General features: G+C 52.2%; 1 pseudogene; it reads left to right on the forward strand.

Annotated features, from left to right (window-relative positions):
* The first annotated feature begins 3,065 nt into the window (after positions 1–3,065).
* On the forward strand, positions 3,066–3,830 carry LOC132321284 (feather keratin Cos1-1/Cos1-3/Cos2-1-like; annotated as a pseudogene).
* The last annotated feature ends 4,589 nt before the right edge of the window (positions 3,831–8,419 follow it).

An 8,419-nucleotide genomic window follows, 5' to 3' on the forward strand; every position in this document is an offset into this window, starting at 1 on the left:
AGCACAAAGGCCAATTGACATCATTGCCCACCGTCCTCTGAGGGGAACAACAGTGGGAGAAAGAGACTGCTCCTGATGGCACAGACAGAAAGCAGAAAAAAAGCATATAAACGACAAACGCTCATGGCACTTGTGATTACCCTAATTGGTGCAAAACTAGAAAGACCTTGGCAGGCTTGCAGGCCCACCCAGCTGCTCTCTTCCTCTCCCTCCTCAACAGGACAGAAGGGGAAAGTAAGGTGGCAAAGGTTGTGGGTCAAGATAAAGACGGGGGCATTACCTACCAATGGCCATCACAGTCAAAACAGACTTGACTTGGGGAAGATTCATTCAACTTATTGCCAACTACGAATAAAGCAAGATGGTGAGAAACAGCCAAAAAACCCCTAAAATACCTTCCCTCCATCCCCACCTCTTTTTCACAGCCTCAACTTCCCTCCTTCATTCACAGCTCTTCTATTTCCTCCACCCCTAAGTAGCACAACGGGATGTGGAATGGGGGGTTGCGGCAGTACACAGCAGTTCCTTTCTGCCGCTGTTTTGTCCCCACATTTTTCTCTGCTCCAGTGTGAGCCCTTCCCACGGGCTTCAGTCTTTCAAGACCAGCTCCAGCGTGGGTCCTGTCCATGGGCTGCAGTGTGGATATCTACTCCACCATGGTCTCTCCCACGGGCTGTCTGGGAATCTCCGGACCGTCACCTGGAGTACGTCCTCCACCTCCTTCTTCTCTGGCCTTGGTGTCTGCAGGGTTGTTTCTCGTGCTTTTTTTTTTACTTCATTCCTCACTTCCAGTGCAGTGTTTGGCCCTTTCTCGAATATGTTTTTGCGGAGGCACCACCAGTGCTGCTAATGGGCTCAGCGTTGAGCAGCAGTGAGTTTGTTTTGGAGCCAGTTGGGACTGACTCTGTCAGACATGGGGGTAAGTCCCTGGACTCTTCTCACAGAGGCCACCCCTGCAGCCTTCTCCCCCAGCCGCCAAAGCCTTGCCCCATAAACCCAATAGACTGGGTGCAACAGAGTGTGAAGCACAATTAGATGAATAACAATTTCAGCAGAAAAGAACAAGTCCAGGCTTCACGAAGGGATGGATGCACTTTCAATAACCTTAAGAAAACTGGTATTACTGGTCATGCTTTAAGATTTGGCAAGTAATGCTCCGAAAACACAGCCATCTAATGTCCTTGCTAGACCTTTCCGATGCCTTTATCAAGTGGAGTGGATGGAGCTAATTATGGTGATTTCCTTAATGTTATTATCATCAGATCTTAACTGCTGTATTTCACATTCCCCCTGGGCCTCTTTGACCCCGCAGGGCACTTTCCCAAAGGATTCTGCCTGGCAGGACCCTGAGGGGACAAAAATCTGCTCTTAGGCAGTGCAGGGTTGCAATACTGCCTTTGGTTTTGCAGAGCCACTCCACACTCCAGACACATGAGCTATCCCAGCTTTTCTCCAAAACCCCAATAAGATCATAGGTCTGCAAGTGTGCACAGAGTTTTACGTTGTCCTGCTCATGTTCTGGCTCAGGCACTTGTCTTACATATGTCTGGGGTCAAGTTGGAAAGGCAAGTCACTGAGTCAGTGAGTCAACGTCAGGATGAGGTCTCATGATAGTAGTCAGCGTTCAACAGCGTCCAGCGATCACCAGGTGTGTTCATAGAGATAAGGAAAGTCTCAGGTCAAGCTGGGAAGTCACCCGCATGTCAGGGTCCAAACTGAGATCAGTGGGGCCCATGGCCAGACACAGGCACAGATGTGACACTGCTGGAGGTGCAACTCAGGTTGAGGCCAAGCGCTACAACTTAAGCTTGAAAGCTGCTCCCATGGGGAAGGGAGTCGGCCCTGCCTGAAGCCTCCCAGCAGCACCTTCTGGCAATGATCTCAGCAAGGCCAACAAAGGGAAGACTGTAGCCCTTAGTTACACTACCTCTAGGCTGGATTGGAGACAAGACAGACTAGGATGGAGGACGCACTTAGGTCCTTTACAAAATACCTGCAGCCTCTCTCACAAAGAGGGCCTTTGCCTGACCTCCCTCATGAAACAGCAGCAGAATTTGTGCGATTTAGCCCTGAATCACATATCCCTGCTCTCCTAGGCACAGTTGCTGGGCACTCAGATTCAGATTTTTGTGGGGGACATGGAATTCATGGTGCTTGAACACCAAAGCAGTCCTCAGCTGTTTGACTCTCCCTGTGCCAGCCAGAGAGTCAGTCCAACATCGCACAGCAGAGCAACAGCTGGACCCTGGTCCCTTCAGTTCAATACCCATTGGTGCGAGGTCTCAGCCCCTGCCTCACTCAGCACCAGGCTGAGTGGTGGCATTGGCGTGGACATGAGGAGCCCATGTCCCATCCCAGTCACCAGCAACACTGCATCATAAGGGGCTAGATACATTCAGGGATGACATCCTGCATGCCGTGGACAGGATTTATTGGTGTTTCTCCCTGCACATAGATCAAGAAATGGAGGGCACAGGAGGCAGAGACTGCATTTCCATCCTCTGGGCACCTCTCTGCCAGGTTGATACCACCACCACTGAACTGCAGATTCCTTTCCAACTACCATTCCTGCTATGACCTGCACATGCCCACATGATGAGGGTCACACAAGTAGAGACTGATACACGTGTGCTCATGCATGCCTGCATGGATCCATGCTAAAACCTGTACACTCACATAAAGCCTGGAAAATATCAGCAACCGTGGACTCTGCTGAGGAGATGCTGGGGACCACATGTACCATGACCTCTCACATGGCAGTCCTTGGGCATCTGGACGAGAAGCATGAGAGCGGTGCCCATTTCCTGACAACTTTGCCACAAACAAGCCCACAGGAATGACCCAGTGCCCATCACCTGCCTGCATGGGATGCCACCAGCACTTGAGCAGAGACTTCTGCCTGTGCTGACCTGTTTCTGCCCCGGAAATCCTTGGGACTCTCATTCCAGCACTTACAGAAGCCTACATATGGGAAAGCATGTGGCACAAGCCAGGAAATGAAAAGGCAGCAGTGCAGGAAACCAGAACACAGCCCATACCATTAGCTGGGATGTTTTGCATTTGGCATGAGCTTGTCAGAAAATTATTACTTCCGCAGAGGGCGCCTCTGGGCCTGAGGCAGTGCAGGACTACTATAAGAGGCAGCCTAACTCTCTGCTCTCTCATCCACTTCTCTCGCCTCCTTCTCCTTGGGAATCAGGTGAGTGTGAAGCCTCTTGTCCTCCTCTTTCAAGATCAGATCTTTCCTCGATGTCTGTCTTGGCTGATACGGGCTGTCCTAGCCCAGGGCTGGGAGCTGCTTCTCATGGGAGAGGGCAGGGGAGAGAGGGGCAGAGAGGGGCTGGGACTTAGTTGAGGTGGCTCCTGGGCTTTGAGCTGGGCAGCGTATGCTGGGCCAGGAGGTGCCTTAGCTCCCCTGTGGTTGGGTGCAGTGCTGCTTCTCATGTGTCCCTGTTTTCTGTTTCCCTCTCTGCCCTCTCTCCCAGGTGCACTGCCAGCCCCGAGACATGTCCTGCTCCGACAAATGCCAGCCCTGCCAGCCCTGCCAGCCCTGCCAGCCCTGCTGCCCAACCCCGCTGGCCAACAGCTGCAATGAGCCCTGTGTCAGGCAGTGCCAGAACTCCACCGTCGTCATCGAGCCCCCTCTCGTGGTCGTGACCTTGCCCGGCCCCATCCTCAGCTCCTTCCCGCAGAACACTGTTGTGGGATCCTCCACCTCTGCTGCTGTTGGCAGCATCCTCAGCTGTGACGGAGTCCCCATCAACTCCGGGTGCTGTGACCTCTCCTGCATCACCAGCTGCTACTGTGGCAACAGATGTCAACCCTGCTAAAGCGGCTGGCAACGTCCTCGGGCAAGAACCTCCAAGACCTCAGAATATGGTGCTGGACAGAAGATAGAGCTGTGGGGCTTTGTATTTAGAGCTTCAGGCCATTGTTTTTTTCTTCTACTCTCTTCTCTCTCTTCCTTACCTTTCCTGTCTCCACCTCTCAACGCCAGCCTAGCAGGGACCTGTTGGCCTCCCACCCCCTGCAGGGCAGGCAGATGGACACCCTGCAGGAGCTCCACCGCATCTTAGTGGCTGCCCCTGATGCTCCCTGTGGGCCACCTCCTTTTCTTCTTTAGACTCATTAAAGTCGTGCTGCATCCAGGCCTGGGCCTCCGAGTGTTCTTTCCTTCTGAGGCAACTCCTCCAGTCTGCCTAGGGGAAAAAAATGGAGGACATGGTTGCTGGGACTCCCTGCAGTGGATTTTGTTTTGTGCCCTTTCTCTTGGAGCTGAGGAAGACCTCCCTGGCTACTCCACAGCCAATAACCATCAGTGAGAGGATGGCTCCAAAGGGTGGCAGGAGTGGGGATGGGGAGACAATAATGCTTGGGGACAGCACACAGCCTCATCTCCACCTTCCCCTCCCCTCCATTACCTGGTCTAGGGTCCATGACCAGCACCAATGGGCACGGGCAGATGAGATAGGTACCTCATACAGTCCTTCAGCACCTGGCAGGGCCCAGCTGCTCTCCAGAAATGCAGGGCTGGGGCAATTCACAAGTTAGGATTGGTATCAGCCACACTCAGGGTACTCAATGGACTCCCCACGTGCTCTGAGGCAGGGCCAGCCTCAGCTCTGCTCACACCACCACTGCTCGTCACATGCAGGCCAGGTTCTTCCCAGCCCTGCAGTCTTTGTTATTTGCTGCCTGCAGGGGATGTTTCTTCAGGTGAACAAGGCTAAGAAATGAAGAGGATATTAGCCATGCAGCATCCCATTTTCTCTGAAAATACGGTAGTCTTGACTGAAATACAGTCTTTGAGAATGCAGATTTTGTTCGTCATGACAGTGGTGCGGTGGAGCGACTTGCATATGGCAACATCACGGTTGAAGGCCATCACTGAGAGGATGATAGAATCATAGAATAGTCCAGGTCGGAAGGTTTTATTAGGTTTACGTGGGAAGGTTTTTGTTAGCGGAGAGGTCTGCAGGAGTGGTTTCTGTGAGAAGATGCCGGAAGCTGTCCTCATGGCAGATATAGCCGGTGCCAGCCAGCTCCAAGACGGACCCGCTGCTGGCCAAAGCTGAGGCAATCAGTGACGTTGCTAGCGCCTCTGTGATAACATAGCTAAGAAGACATAAAAACTGCTATGCAAGAGCAACCGGGAGAGAGGAGTGAGAATATGTGAGAGAAACAACTATGGTCATTGAAGAAGGAAGGGGAGGAGGTGCTCCAGCCACCAGACCGGAGATTGCCCTGCAGCCCATGGTGAAGGCCCAGGTGATGCAAGTTGTGCCCCTGCAGCCCATGCAGGACCTCAGCCCGGAGCAGGTGGATGTACCGTGAAGGAAGCTGTGACCCCATGGGGAGCTGTGAAGAACTGCAGCCTGTGGGAAGGACCCACTTTGGAGGAGAACTGTCTCCCATGGGTGGGACTCCACAGTGGAGGAGGTGAGCAGCGTGAGGAGGAGAGAGTGGCGGAGGCTACGTGCAATGAACTGACCTCAACCCCCTTTCCCCATCCCCCTACACCACTCAAGGGGAGGAGGTAGAAAAGTCGGGAGTGAAGTTGAGCGCAGGAAGAAGGGAAGGCTGGGGGGAAGTTGACTTTGTTTTGCCCAAGACGTCTCCCTGTCCTCATTTTGGCCCATGAGCCTTTCGTCCTATTTTTTCCCCTTTTCCAGTTGAGGAGGGGGAAGTGATAGAATGGCTTGGTGGTCTCCTGGCAGCCAGCCAAGGTCAACCCATCACAACCTCGAAAGATCATTTGGTCCAATCTTTCATGGGAAAGGGAGCCTGGATGAGATTATCTACCACCTTGTCCAATCGCATCTTGAAAACCTCCAGCATTGGGGACTTTACCACATCCCTGGGGAGGTTGTTCCAGTGAATGACTGTTCTTACTGTAAAAACAGTATTTCTCATGACAGGCGGAAACTTCTTCCCATGCAACTTGTACCTGTTGGCCCTTGTCTTCTCCTGCGGCTCCTTGTAATGAGAGAGCCTCCGTCCTCTTTGTAGCCGCCCTTTAAGTACTGGAACGCTGTGACGAGGTGCCTCCTGAGCCTTCTGTTCTCCAGGGAGAAAAGACCTAACTCCTTCAGTCTTTCCTCATAGGACAGGTTCTCTAGCCCTTTGGTCATCTTTGTCACGTACACGGGAGTGGCGGCGGGTGCTGGATCGGGATCAGCAGAGGCCGAAGCAGAGGCCTTGGATCCTGGTGGTGGCTTTCTTGATGCAGAACGGCCAGTCAGCAGTAGAGCCACCCGGGTGAAGATGGCCACAAACCCAATGTCCACGCTACCAGGGCTTGCAGGAAGCAGATTTTCTTTTTCATGAGAGTGGTGTAATGGAGCAGTTTGCATATGGTGCCATCACGATTAAAGGACATCACTGAGAGGATCATGAACTCAGTGATAGCCAAGAAGAATGGGAAAAAAGACTGTGCCTGCCAGCCGGCAACACAAATGGTTTTCCTGGTGACAAGGAAAGTCGTCATCATTTTTGACACAACAGTGGTGGTGTAGCACATGTCCACGAAGGAAACCTGATGAGGAAGAAGAAATGCAGCAAGGTCTGCAGGTGTTGATTGCTCTGCACAGTGACAATGAGCAGGCCATTCTCCACCAGGGTTAGAAGATACATGGAGAAGATAATGGGGCCTGGGGCCATGTGACCACCTTGGGAGGTCTGGGAAGCCCAGGGGAATGAGATTAGTTACAGGTGTTTTGTTCTCCTTTGCCATGACCCAGTACATGACCAAAAGGAATCAGCTGCCCAGACAAGAGTGAAGGAACAAAGCTGTGGTGGGTTAAATCTACTACTTCTCTTGCTGTCAGAAGGACAAAACCAGCCCCTCTTGCTGACTGACAGAACCCATTTACCCCAGATGACGGTCTGACCATGCCTGGGCTCAGGTGCGTGTAGCAGACGAGAGCAGAGAGGACCTGGCAGACATCTGAGCAACATTTCTGGTTTGCTGGAACTGACCATTGCCATAAAATGGCTGACTCCCATTGCACCTCATTGTATGTGTGGCAGGTAATTCCTGGGTGCATTGGTTTCTTAATTGCCTACTTCATTTGCCCAAGGTGCCTGTTAGCTATAATGAAGACCATGGGTGGAAAGTTCATCAAGTGTGATTGGGAAGAGGAGAGAACGCTGGGTGAGAGCTGCCAATGTCTTTGCCCAAGGGAGCTAAGCTATGGTGAGACACTCACTAAGCCGAGCATCCTTCTGGAGCAATTAGTTCATTTGTGAAAATGTGAAATGAATTTACCATGTTGTCAAGTGAAGGACCCACAGCTGTCGCTTTGTCTTTGGGGGGACCAGCCTGGCATGGGCTGGATGGAAATCTGTCCCTTCTGGGTTTGACACATTTCTGAGACAATGCTGGCACATCTTTACAGACAGGCCAGAAGATGCAACTTCACACAAAACACTCTGATCCCTTTCTGGAGAAGCAAAAGAAGGTGGTGGCGTGACCTTACTTTCCCATCCCTTGCAGAGACCATTTCAGTCTGCACACATGACAGGGGCGTGGCATGGCTCTTCCGTACCTACCAGAGGCCAGCTACCTTGACCATCAATGAGAAGATGTGCTCAATGAAGGGACTGACTGCAAGGACAAGCTGGGATTGTCCAAGGGTGGAAGCTGCTCACCGAGAGGCACTATCAGGAGCATCCGTGTAGTCTGTTTCTCCTGTAGGTGCTAAGACATAAGGCAGAGGAGGCTTGAGGACTGGAAGAGATCTGTGGGATGCTTAAAAGGGCTTCAGGGATTCCACCAAATCTCCTTCTCATCCACAACCCAGAGCAAGCTCTGAAATCGGGCTGCCCATCACTAGCCTGTAGCCACTAATTACCAGGGCTCCCAGAGCCTCGAGTGAAGCCTTGTGTCCTGAGTCCAACTCCAGCCCCGCCACGGTGGCCCATGAACCTCTGGGCTTCTGTCAAAACATGGGGTAGGAAGCACTGTCTGACATTTCTACTTGCCCTGCTTTGATCCAGGACATCGCTGACTCTTAGGGCTGGGAACAGACACCAGGCATTGTGCAGTGTGCATTGGGCCCACAGCTTGGCCCACCGGACCTGGCGTGATTTCTCCCAGGGAGAAGGAGTGTCAATATCTCCTGATGTAGAGGAAGAAGCATTAGACGGATGGAGAGAAGTAATCAGAGCACAGTGACAGAGTTCATCTGCATGGGCAGTGGTGTTCAGTGTCCCAGAGAGACTCCTCAGGGAGATGCTCCAGTGAAAGCATGCGGTCACGATTCACAGTCCGCTAATACGTAAACGCAATGGCTCAGTGTGTGTGTTTTTGTGTGTGTATTGATATAGCTATACGCATTTTCGCAACATAATATTTTGGGAGCTCTAAAGCATAAAAGTTACTCAGAGCTCTTGCCTCAAGTGTGGATACTGCAGAACC

Source organism: Gavia stellata, unplaced genomic scaffold, assembly GCF_030936135.1.
Source record: "Gavia stellata isolate bGavSte3 unplaced genomic scaffold, bGavSte3.hap2 HAP2_SCAFFOLD_107, whole genome shotgun sequence".
Classification (NCBI taxonomy): Eukaryota; Metazoa; Chordata; class Aves; order Gaviiformes; family Gaviidae; genus Gavia; species Gavia stellata.